The sequence below is a fragment of the Pteropus alecto genome, unplaced genomic scaffold (assembly GCF_000325575.1).
Source record: "Pteropus alecto unplaced genomic scaffold, ASM32557v1 scaffold79, whole genome shotgun sequence".
NCBI lineage: Eukaryota > Metazoa > Chordata > Mammalia > Chiroptera > Pteropodidae > Pteropus > Pteropus alecto.
The window spans coordinates 5,831,020-5,843,595 of NW_006494612.1; the positions used below are offsets into that span (position 1 = coordinate 5,831,020).

Below are 12,576 nucleotides of genomic sequence, written 5' to 3' on the forward strand. Positions count from 1 at the left end.
CTCAGCCAGCTGACCAAGTTTCACTACTATCATTTTATAAAAATGCTCACTACAGTGTGAAACTAACTCATTTCATTGCACCTGTATTTATTTACTACATATTTCACATGGGCTAGGCACTGTGCTGTGTGCTGCAATGGAGAATAGTTGAATATGATAAAGTCACCATCTCAGGAATTTTAGAGAGATACATAATGTATCACAAAGATACACTAAGTACCCAGATAATTATGATACAAGGAACTAGCTACATTCCATAAAGCCGTGCAAAGAAAACTTTATGTAAATTCAAAGAAGTAAGCAATCACATTTACTAGAAGAATCCCAGTAAAATAAATGATGCCACCTCTCTTGAGGATAATTTAGCAATGCGTATGAAAAGACTTAAGACTGCACACTTTATGGTAGTTAAAAAGTGGAAATAATCTACAGGACTAAGATTTTGAGAGTGGTTAAATGAGCTACAATACATCCATTCACTAAGAATATATGCAACTCTTAAAAATTACATTGCAGATGGGTATTTCATAAGATGTTTCGGAAAAAGTATAAAATACACATGATAAAAAAAAAAAGGACAGACAGTGAAATGTCTTTCTCTCACCCCAGAATCCCTAGTACTTTTACCCAAAGACAACACCATTTTAAAGTACATACTCAAACATATATTTTTACTCAAATAGTGGGTGTCACACTATACCCACTGTTTGGCACCTTCTTTTGGGCCCTTGACCATTTATCTTGGCAATCTTTCCAAATCAGCAAAATATAGATCTATAGCATCTTCTTTTTTAGTCACAGATTATACAACTGTATGAGTTTTAAATTTATTTCATGTATTCAGTCCCCTATTAAAGGACAATTATATTGTTTCCAGAATTTTGCCATTACAAACAATGCTGCAATATATCTAGATGAAAAGTTTAATAATATGTAAAAATGTTCAAGGTATTTTACATTTAAAAAAGGGCAAATGAACATCTGGTTTCCAGTTCCACATGTAAGGAGCTTGGCAGTCACCACTGCAGCCTAACAAGTAAAAAGCTGAACAGACTGAAAAATCAACAACTTGTCTTAGATCCTTATGAGAGGAAAGGACAGAGGGCAAGCCACTGCCCCCAAGATTTGAGAGACAGGAAATAGTGGGAGAACACACAGAGTCTTGGCTTCCCAAAGCAGAGACTCAGGAATAAAAACCAGGACAGGAACTGGTGCCTGGGCAGAAAAACCTGAACTGTAATTGACAAATTCCTGGAGGCATAGTGTGGACAAGTTTGAGAGTTAAAAACCTCCAGGGGCACCAAGTCATGAGGTGGGGGTTTCCCCACAATATTGTGAGATTTACTTCTAGGAATTCCACCTTGTTCCCATGGTAAATATCAGAAAAATCTCCTGAAGTTTCTAGCAGGCAGAATGGAAAAGGAACTATTTTGAAATATGCCAGAGCACTCCATTTTTCCTAACAAGGCCTGCCCTCAGGAGAAACTAGTTAACTGGAGCCTAACTTATCTGGGTATTCTTAAAGCCTAATTGACCTGAGGGAAGGGGAACATCCAACTCCAGTCCACTCTAGCCATCCTGTTCCACCTAAAGAGGAAGAAAAAACTGAGAAACTTGCAAAGTTCACAGCCTACAGGCATAGGCTCACTAAAAACCTAAGAACTGATCAAAAAGCTATAGAACACCTCTCCTCCTCTGCCCATCACCACTTTACTAAAGGCCTATTTACAGCAGTTCCTCTTACATGGTACTTCATGTCTGGCTATCGAGAAAAATTACAAGGCATACCAAATGGCAAAAAAAAACCACAATTTAAACAGACAGACTAAGTGTCAGAATCAGACATGGCAGGGATGTTGGAACTATCAGGCTGGGACTTCAAAACAACTGTGATTAATATGCTAAGGGCTCTAATGTGTTAAGTAGATAGCATCCAAGAACAGATGGGAATGTAAACAGAGAGATGGAAATCCTAAGAAAGTGCCAAAGAGATCAAAAACACTGAAACAGAAATGTTGATAAGCTTAGTAGTAGACTGGACAGAACACATTAGAGGAAAGAATCTCTGAGCTTGAGGATATCTCAATAGAAACTGCCAAAACTGAATAACGAAGAGAACAAAAGCTGAGGGAGAAAACACAGAATCGAATATTCAAGAACTGTGAAACAACCACAAAAGGTATAATATACACACAAAGGGAATACCAGAAAGAGAAGAAACAGAGAAAGGAATAGAAGAAATATTTGAAACAATAATTACGAGAATTTCCCAAAATTAATGTCAGACACTAAACCACAGATGCAGGAAATTCAGAGAACACAAAGCAGGATAAATACCTATCACCCCCTCCAAAAAAAAAAATTACACCTAGGCCTATCATTTTCAAAGTACAGCAAATTAAAGATATAGGGGAAAAAAACCTGAAGAAGCCAGAGGTGGAAAAAAAAAACAAAAAACCTTTACTCTAGAGGAAGAAGGATAAGAACTATATCCTACCTCTCTTTAGAACCCATGCAAGGAAGAAGAGAGTGGACTAAAATATTTAAAGTGTTGAGAAATAGCGACCACTGACCTGAATTCTATATCCTGCAAAATTATCCTTCAAAAGTGAAAGAGAAATAGAACTTTTTCAGGTAAACAAAAATTGAGGGAATTTGTTGCCAGTACACCTGCCTTACAAGAAATGTTAAAAGAAGTTCCTTAGAAGAAAAATAATATAGGTCAGAAACTTGGATCTACTTAAAGTAAAGAAGAGCATCAAAGAAGGAATAAGGGTAAAATAAAAACTTAGCTGCTGTGATGCAGAGAAGGCAAATTGATCTAACAGATAACAGTTTGTTCAAGATAATATAAACACTGTATTTGATTATATACACTTACATATATATCTTATATATCACATATATTATATATAACAAAGTAAACATGGTCTTTCAGTAAAAATGAAGTGCCAATGTAGGTTCATCAGTTGTAACAAATATACCACTCTGGTGGGGGATGTTGAATGTGGGGGAGTCTATGCATGTGCAGGGACATGGGGTATATGGGAAATCTCTATACCTTCCCCTCAATTTTGCTGTGAACCTAAAACTGCTCTAAAAAAATAAAGCCAATAACAAAAGGGCAGATTATAAAATAGCATATATATTATGATCCCATTTTAATTTAGTTAAAATATATTTACTTTTGGGAAATAAAATCTGAAAGGAGACTATATTAATAGTAGTCATCTTAGTGGTAGAATTCCAGGCAATTTTAATTTTTGTCCTTTTACTTTCTGTGCTCTCTATTATCTCAGTTTTCCATAGTGAACATATATCTTTCATAGAAGTACAAAACATTAAAATAAATTGTTTTAAGAACAGCACTGTGGATGAGACAGCCCTTTTTGAAACAGGACTTGAAAGATGGGTGAAATTTTGACTTGTTCCAATACAGAGAAAATGTTAGCAATAAAACAAATTGTGGCTGAAGCTACATGGGGTGAGATAGTTTAGGGAAGTTAGAAGTAAAACTGTCTAGTTAGGTTAAAGCATAGAATATCTGTTGGAAAACAGTGGAAGAGCAAGAGGTTGAAAAACTGAATTGAGACGTTGAACATCAGATGCAGTGTTTACTTAACACAGTAGGCAGCACAGGAGAGGAACTATAAAGACAGATGGGCAACAGCACCTCTTTCATTTTGTCAGGAAATTTAGTTATCCAGACTATTTCTGAGCACTTAATTCAACCAACAGTTGGTATTGTACTTAACGTGTGTCCAAAAGAGAATGTTTCAGAAAGAGAAAGAAATCAACCTAGAGGAAATACAATGTCATAAGGCAAATGTAGTGAAAAGTATTAAAGAATTATACTGCTATATAAAATACTCTCAAAAACATCAATACTCACCATTCAAATGATTTTGCAATAATATAGTCACTGTGGGACTTTAAGTACTTAGGCCCAAAAGGTGACTGAATTACAAGATTTCTACAAAAGCCATGAAGCAGGTAGACTACACGAAACGCACACCAATTATATATATGACTGTCAGTGAAGAAAGATTGATCCCGAGGACATTGACGAGTATCGAAACATAAAGAGCTTTTTGTCTTTAATCCCAAAAGTCTTATGCAAAAGTTATTATCATCTCCCTTTTACAGAAAAATAAAATGTGGTTCCAAAGGCTTCATTCACCTGGGCTAATCACACAGCTAACAGAAGATAAAGTTGGTATTAGGGCCTTTTTGGCTGAGAGCCAGTGACCTTTCATTGGGCAACATGGCTCAATTCTTGCCACCTGCCCCCAAAACAGCATTATGAAAATGTCGTCGTTGTTTTCCTGTGCCAATATTATGATCAGAGCAACTGTGAGAAACTCTCAGGACTCATTTTAGACAGATAACTGGATCTCTCCAGCTCATCAGAAGAATAATGCCGTGGCAAACAGCAAAACCAATAAAATTTCTAAGGAAAGAGCAATGCCAAATATTTTTGTGACCAGCCTCTTTCTTTGCCTCAATTGCTAGCAAAATAAAAAATTGGACAGAATAAAAACGTCTTTCATTGGTTTGAGGATCAAATAAACAGATTTCTTTTCTAAAACCAGAAACAAGAAGTTTAAGTCTCCAAATATAATGTTTATGCATTTTAAATATCTGAAATTCCCTTTTAAAAATTTCAAGAATGAAATTTCAATTTAAAATATCTATAAATAGCATGGAATTGAGCAAAATCTTACTGATTTGAGCCAAACGAGAAAATGAGCAAGAGGCCCTTTTGCTATCTTTAGAGAACAAAATTCTTTAGAGAATAGAGGCAGTGATCTAAGAATAGAAATAACATTTTCTCCATGAATACTCACTACTTCCCAACATCACTACACTTTCACATTACATCCACAGGCAGCTTTCTTTTTTCTCCTCAAAGGAAAGACAGGGACGTATCTGGTGTAAATATCTCAAATCTCTGAATATTAGATGATATGCAGAATTAGAAAAAGAACATTACTGGGAAAATGTTTTCCATAATCTCACCCAGAGATCATTAGAGACGATCAAGGAAAAGCTAGTCATCTATTAACGAATGCATTCACTGCTCTCCAGGGCCATCCCTGGAGAATGGAGGGCAGCTGAATAGCAGGAAACAAAGGGAAGGGGTCTAATCACCAAGGGTCTGAATGGCTCACTCAACCACACACCAAACACTTATTGAGTCTCCGCTACGGACTAGGCATCAGGAATACAAAAATCAATGGCATGTTAGATTGAATTTCTCTATTAAACATTCCCATAGCACATGGTATTTCTTCTTTGTAGCACTCATTACAAGATTACATTTTTGTCCTTTTAGCAACATGTTAAATCTCCTTCATGGGAATGTAAAATGGTGTAGCCACTATGAAAAATTGTATGGCAGTTCTTCAAAAATAAAAATAGAATTAGCATAGGATCCAGTTATTTCATTTCTGGGTCTATATCTAAAAGAACTAAAAGCAGAGTCTTGGAAAGATATTTACACACCCATACTCATAGCAGCATTACTTATAATAGGCAAGAGGTGGGAGCAACACAAGTGTCCATTGACAGATGAATAGATAAACAAAATGTGTATACGCATATATGTATATACATATACACACACATACATACATATACATATACATACACAAGAGAATACTATTCAGCCTTAAAAAGGAAGGAATGCCTATCACATGCTACGACATGGATGAATCTTGAGGACATTATTCTAAGTGAAATAAGCCAGGCATAAAAAGACAAATACTATATGATTCCACTTATATGAGGTACCTACAGTAGTTAAATTCACTGAAAGTAAATGGTGGTTGCCAAGGGCTGGGGGAAGAGAGGAATTACTGTTTAATGCATATAGAGTTTTATTTTTGCAAGATAGAAACATTCTAGAGATTAGACGCACAACAATGTGAATATACTTAACATTAGTGAACTATATACTTAAAATGGTTAAGATGGTAAATTTTATGTTATGTGTATTTTACCACAATTTTTTTTAACTAAAAAAGACTTGTTTATCCACGTATCTTTTTATATAAGCACAGGTCCTTGCATATAGAAGATGTTTAATAAATATTTATTGGATGGATAGATTGGTGAAGGAATGGATAGACAGATGGACAGATCAGACAGACAAATGAGGATGTGAACAGAAGTGGAACATATGAACCAATAATTGCTATGCCATGTGAACAGAGAGAAATGGGCTCTGTGAATATGCAGAAGTGAAGAGTTTTTGTTATGATGGATTCTGACATAATATTTATCATACAGAATTACTTTGTTTTATCTACCAACACCACAAAAAATTTTAATATAGATTTAATTCTATGTAGTTGAATAATTCTTATTTTTTCTCTTATTTCTCTTCACAGTAGTATAATCTATCTTTTGACCTAGCTGATATTAAAAGAGAAAAATCCATTTTCTGTCACCTTTGCTCTTTCCAGCACCTCTCTTAATTCAAAAGGGTAATGTGAAATAAAGCTTACACTCAACACTGCAGAAGATGAAAGCAGGTGATAAGTTGCTTTGCCCATAGATTGTTAATCAGCTGTCCTCTGGGGCGTAGTGTTGGGAAGCAGAGTTGTGTAATAAACAGCAGGCAAAAAGAATAATCTCCATTTTCTGACTCTGAAGTGCAGGCATGTGCTATAAAACTAAAGTGACATCTGTTAGCAGGCTTGTCACATGGATGGTTTTTTCCTGCAGAATCTGGAATAAATTAAATCCTAAAATAAAACTTGGAACAGAGAGGCTGCTTTACATAATTCCTTCTAATGGTGTGCTGTGAACCCATCGCTCTGATTTTAAAGAGAAGTTCTTATAAGAAATGTTTCATTATTATTTTAATCGCAAAACTGTTGAATGGTACTCCATACTAGAAAATCTGTGTTTTTTAAAATGTCCTTATGTTTTAACTAAAAAGTGGCAAATGAAACCTTCCTTTCCTGATATTTTCACTGGCTGAAAAATAAATCAGGTTTTACCTCCAAATGAAACTATAACTGCCTTTTCCCAAAGCCCTGGAGCCTGTTCATGGGTGGTTTGTTATGGTTGGGCACCTCAACTGGCATGGCTGAGCTCCCGAGGCAGAAATATCCAGCCTGGGTGTGACCTCACAGGATTTGCTCAGGAATACACTCCTTCAGAGGATTCACTCATAGCGAGTTCTGGGGCCTCTTACTGTCAAAAGGCATTAAGCATTTTTTAACACATAAAGGAGCTTGCAGATTTGTGTGACCCGGCGAATCTGAGCTGTGCCACACTGAATGTGACATTCCTCTACCGACCCACAGTCTCCTTCAGCAAAGAAAGTCACACAAAGGGAGACCTTTCTGGGCACCTGAAGCTTAGAGCCCCTCTGCTCTCTCAGTATTCACTTGGCTCTTATTCCTAACTTTGTCAAAATGGCAAGATTCTTAGACAAATACACCCACCCCGGTTCACAGCAAACAACAACAAATGCCAGCTCTCTGGAGGCTAATTTCCTCCATATGCGAAACCTTCCTCTTTTGTAATAATACATGGCCCCTTTGGAAATCTCAAAGAAACAATTTTTGTCATAATGCTTTCTTTTATATAAAATCACAATTCTGGTCTCACGAAAACTTGCCCTTCATTTCTCTCACTGACATGAGTTTATTTGCCTGCACAACCTTCTCAAATGGCAGGGGCTCCGAATCACACACTTTACAACAGGGGAAACTGAGGCATAGAGGACACAGTGACTGGTAAGGAAACAGGGAGGGAAGCTGAAGGAGTAAACAGCCAGGCTCTAGACACCTTCTTGTTTAAAGGGTTTTATGCACAGCAAGGGGTAGAGGATTTGCAGATGAAAGGCTGAGCCACTAAAGTCCTGTCAACACACCTAAAAGGTGATCTTCACATCATTTAGGTTAGAACTGAGTCGGGTATGTTAAAAATACAGGTTCCTGAGCTCCATGCCAGACCACCTAAATCAGAATCTCTGAGGTTGGTCTTGGATTTGACATTTTAGTCAAGTTCCCTGAACTTGGAGCCTTTGTTTGTGGCAAGTTGCTGTTATTTTTCAGTGTTTTAAATTCTAACGGTGAAATCTGAGAATCACAAGGCTATACAGGTGAAAGTAGGTCTCCAGATTCCAGGGGATCGTTCACACACAACCTCGCCAGTCATGGCTTCTGCCCAAGGAAAACCAGGGGAAGAACACGTCAAAGAAAACACAAACCACCACTAAATCCAGATGTACCTAGTTCATTTTCAAGTGGGCCTTATAATCTGTTGTATCCACGTGTTTACTAAACACTGAATGGTTTGAAAGTCATTAAGTAAAGCTCAGACATTGTGCTTCACAGCAAATTTCACCATTAAAGAAGAATGAAAGGGTACAAAAACTCATTTCCTAAATGTTGAGAGTGGACATTTTCAATTCACTTTCTCAAGATGGCATGTCCTTAGGGTCCGCTGCAGATTGAAGGAGACCAAAAGATGTCTCTGCATTTCAAATTGCAATTCAAGACCATGAATGACTCATTACTCTTAAACCGCCACTGGCTTTTTTCACAGAAACACAGCACTATCATTATTAAATAGCATTTCTGCAAGATGAAGTGGCCTTCGAATACACAGGAAGATACTCACCTCTCTTTGAAAAAGGAATATAAACAAACTTAAATAGAAGATTGCACTGGTACCTAGTCTACCTTTACCACAGTGTAGCCTGTTTCCATGGAGTTTCCCACCCAATGTTCTTCTGAAACATCAGTGCCTAAGGCCTCCGGAGGCTCAAGCTGCTGCTTATTAATTCCGAAGTAGGTTGTATAAAAGATGAAGTATTCAAACTTTGATACCCTACACATTTTATTTAGAAAGATACTAGGGAAAAAGTCCAGTCGACAAGTATGTGGTACATTTCCTGGGCATTTCACTAGGTAGTCGCTGTGGGATTCCACACAATAAAGAGTCTCTGGCTTTGAGCCACACACAAAACTTAGCTAGGAACACACATCTGAGAAGCAGGGGTCCAGCTAAACCATTAATCATCTAAGACTCAGGCATGTCTGGGCCTTGAATTGGTGTGGCAGACGACCAGGGGACATTTTTTATAAAGAAGCTTTCCTCCTGAGGAAAAAAAAAAAATGTATCCCAGGAAAACAGCATGTCTAGTGCAAAAATCTGGTGCAATAAGCTGGCACAGGAATAAGAATGGAAAAATGATCTGGAGCACAGCACAGCATCTGTGCCTTGCATTACCTTGGCAGGGACTCAGGCTGAGGGGGAAGGACATCAACAGAGCACAAAGTAGCCCTCCCGGTGCTGGGCCTCTGGGGAAATATCACCTAGGTTCAAGTCCCATCATTGCCAATTACTGTTAAATATCTTCCACTCCTGCGTTTCTTACACTGTGATACAGTTCTTGCTACTCAGTGTATGGTCCCCCAACAAGCAGCAGCAGCACCACCTGGGAGCTTGCTAGAAATGCAGACTCTCAGGCCCACACCAGACTTCCTGAATAGATGTCTGTATTTTAATTAGATTCCCCAAGAGGTTCGTATACACCTTAAATATGAGCAATCTTGGTTTAGAATATGATTTGGGGCAATAATTAAGTATTTCAAAGTCTCTAATTTGTTAGGTATTTTTAATATATATTAGAAAACATAACTAGAAAAGTTGAGTCATGAGTCCGTGGATATTATTTCTCCAGATCATTCTAAGTAAGAAAGGTAAATCAGTTTAAAGTCGACTTTAAACAAAAGTATGAAGGCAAGATACACTCCTGCGCATTCCAGACACAAAGCAAAAAAAGAGAACTATAAAAGAGAGAAAGAGAACAAAAAGGACAAAGCAGAGTCAAAAAACAAGATGAACAGAACACAGAGCAGTGAGCAGAACTGAAACCGGGACATGCTGGGCTCCTGCCCTAAAGCAGGTGGCAGTGGTCCTGGGGGTGCATGTCCTACAGCAAACAGGAACAACAAGTGTTCCCATGAGAGAACAGCCAAGCAACATTCATTGATTAAAGCCAAGGACTGGAGTGCAGTTTCCTGGGTCAAAAAGGACCCTGAAATAAACGACTGGTAACCACTGGCTGGGGTTGGGGCTTAAAACCAGACACTGCCTAGGGATTGGAAGAGAGAGACATACCCTAACAACCAGCAAATGAGCCAGATCCCAAATAGTTCAGTGGCCATACTCCCAATCTCACAGGGAGGAGCAGGAGCCCCCAAATGCTTATGTAAAATCGGGCCCTGAAGGCTACTATAAAATCATTAGGCAGAGAAGGATGAACCTAAAAGGAAAGAAAAAAGCGAAACCAAATGAAAATCCTCCCCTTGAAAATGAGCCAGCAAACGAAAATTCCAAAATACACACAGAAATCAACTGATGAGAAACAGCCAACCAAAGCAATAACTGCGACATTACTTCATTCTGAGATTAAAGTAGTGTTGTTGAACAGTCTGACAAAAGTTTAAAATAAGTATGTTAGGATGCTCAAAGCAATCAATAAGAATAATATCTATTTTCATGAACATGCAAGCAGTGGCAATACATTTTGAAATAAAAATATGCAAAACTAGAAAAGAACAGATGGACAGGAAAAATACCAATTCAAAATCTTGGAAGTTAAAAGTATAGTCATTCGTCATTGTAATTTTTAAAAACATCGATAAATGATATAAACTCTAGACTGGACATTGTTAAAAAGGAAATTAAAGAATTGGAAGCTAATACTGAGGAATTCATTCAAAAGTAGGACAGTGATTGATATTTTAAAACATGAAAAAGCAAGTAAGAGACAAGGAGGATAAACTGAGTGGTTCTAAAATACATTTATTCTCTCCAGAGTAGAGAATAAAGGAAAACTATTTAAAATATTTTAACCTTTAAAATATTCACAAAGTACAAAATTCAAAAGACACAGCCATCCAGTTCTTCTCCTTATAGTCAACTGGTATCACTATTTTCTTGTATATATTTTCAGAGATTCTATACACATAAAAATAATTATGTGTGTTAGGATGGTAGGAATCTGCACACATTCTTCTGCAATTTGCTTTTATTGAGGTATAATTTATATACAATAAAATTCATTTATTTTGAGTATACAGGTCAATGACTTTTGACATATGCATATACCCACTGGTAATCACCAATACCCCAAAAAGTTCCTTTGTGACCATTTCAGTTACTCTCCTATTCCATTCCCTGACCACATGCTTCAGGCAACCACTGATCTGATTTCTATCACTATAGAATGGTTTTGCCTCCTCAGATAAGTAGACAATCATATAGTATGTAGTCTTTTGAATCTGGCTTCCTTCATTCAATATAAAGTCTATGAGATTTGTTCACTGTTATACGAATCACTAAGCTTGTTCCTTTTTATTGCTGAGTGATAGTCCATTATATATGGATGGAATGGTACGTGGTATGTTGTATATGGTATATTCATATCATAACTTCTTTACCCATTAACTTGTTGGATGTTGGGGTTGTTTTCAGCTGAGGCTATTATGAATTGGGTTGCTATGAACATTCAAGTGCAGGTTTTTGTGTGAACTTATGTTTTCAACTTTCTTGGGTAAATACTTAGGAGTGGGTTTGCTGGATCAATCTTTGATAAATGTACATTTACCTTAATAAGAAATTGCTGAACTCTTTTCCAAAGAGATTGCCTTCTCACCAGAAATGTTTGAGAGTTCCAGTTACTCCACACACTAATCATCGCCTAGTAACATCAATGTTTTCATTTTAGCCATTTTGGCATGTGTGACATGGTATTGCATTGTGGCTTTAATGCTCATTTCCCTAATAATTAATGGTACTGAGTATATTTTCATATGTGCTTTGCCAACTGTACATCTTCTTTGGTAAAGTGTTTGTTCAAATCTTTTGCCCATTTTTAAATTGAGTTGTTTGTCTCATTTTTGGTTGTAAGAGTTCTTTCTACATTCTTTTGTCTAATATGTTTGTGGTAAATATTTTCTCCCGGTTTTTATGTTCTTAACAATGTCTTTTCATGAGCTGAAGTTTTTAGTTCTGATGAAGTCCAATTGAACTTTTTGTTTTTACGGTTTACAATTTTTGTATCTAAGAACTCTTAGCCTGACTCAAGTTCTTGAAAATTTTCTCCTATATTTTATTCTAGAAGTTTTATAATTTTAGATTTTATGTTTAGGTCTAAGTCACATTTTAAGTTAATTTTTCTGATGATGTGAGATGGAAGTCAAGATTCTTTTTTTTTTTCCATACATATATCCAGTTGCTCCAGTACCATTTGTTGAAAAGACTATTATTTTTCCTTTTGAATTATGTTGGTGCCTTTGTAAAAAAAAATCAATTAATCATATACATGTTTCTATTTCCAAATTCTCTTGGTGTTCCATTGAGCTATATGTCTATCTATATTTATGTCAGTACAACGCTCTCTTGATGGCTACCACTTATATTAAGTCTTGAGATCAAGAAGTGTTAAGTCCTCTTTGTTTTTCTTTTTCAAAATTGCTTAGCAATTGCTTTGCAATGTAAGTTCCTTTTCTTCTTCTCCGCCCGCCCCGCGCCCCCCCACCCGGC

General features: G+C 36.8%; 1 protein-coding gene across 1 annotated transcript in view; it reads right to left on the bottom strand.

Moving 5' to 3' along the window:
- Positions 1-12,576, bottom strand: part of METTL24 (methyltransferase like 24) — a 65,265-nt gene that overhangs the window by 22,247 nt on the left and 30,442 nt on the right. The gene's annotated exons all lie outside the window — the stretch shown is intronic.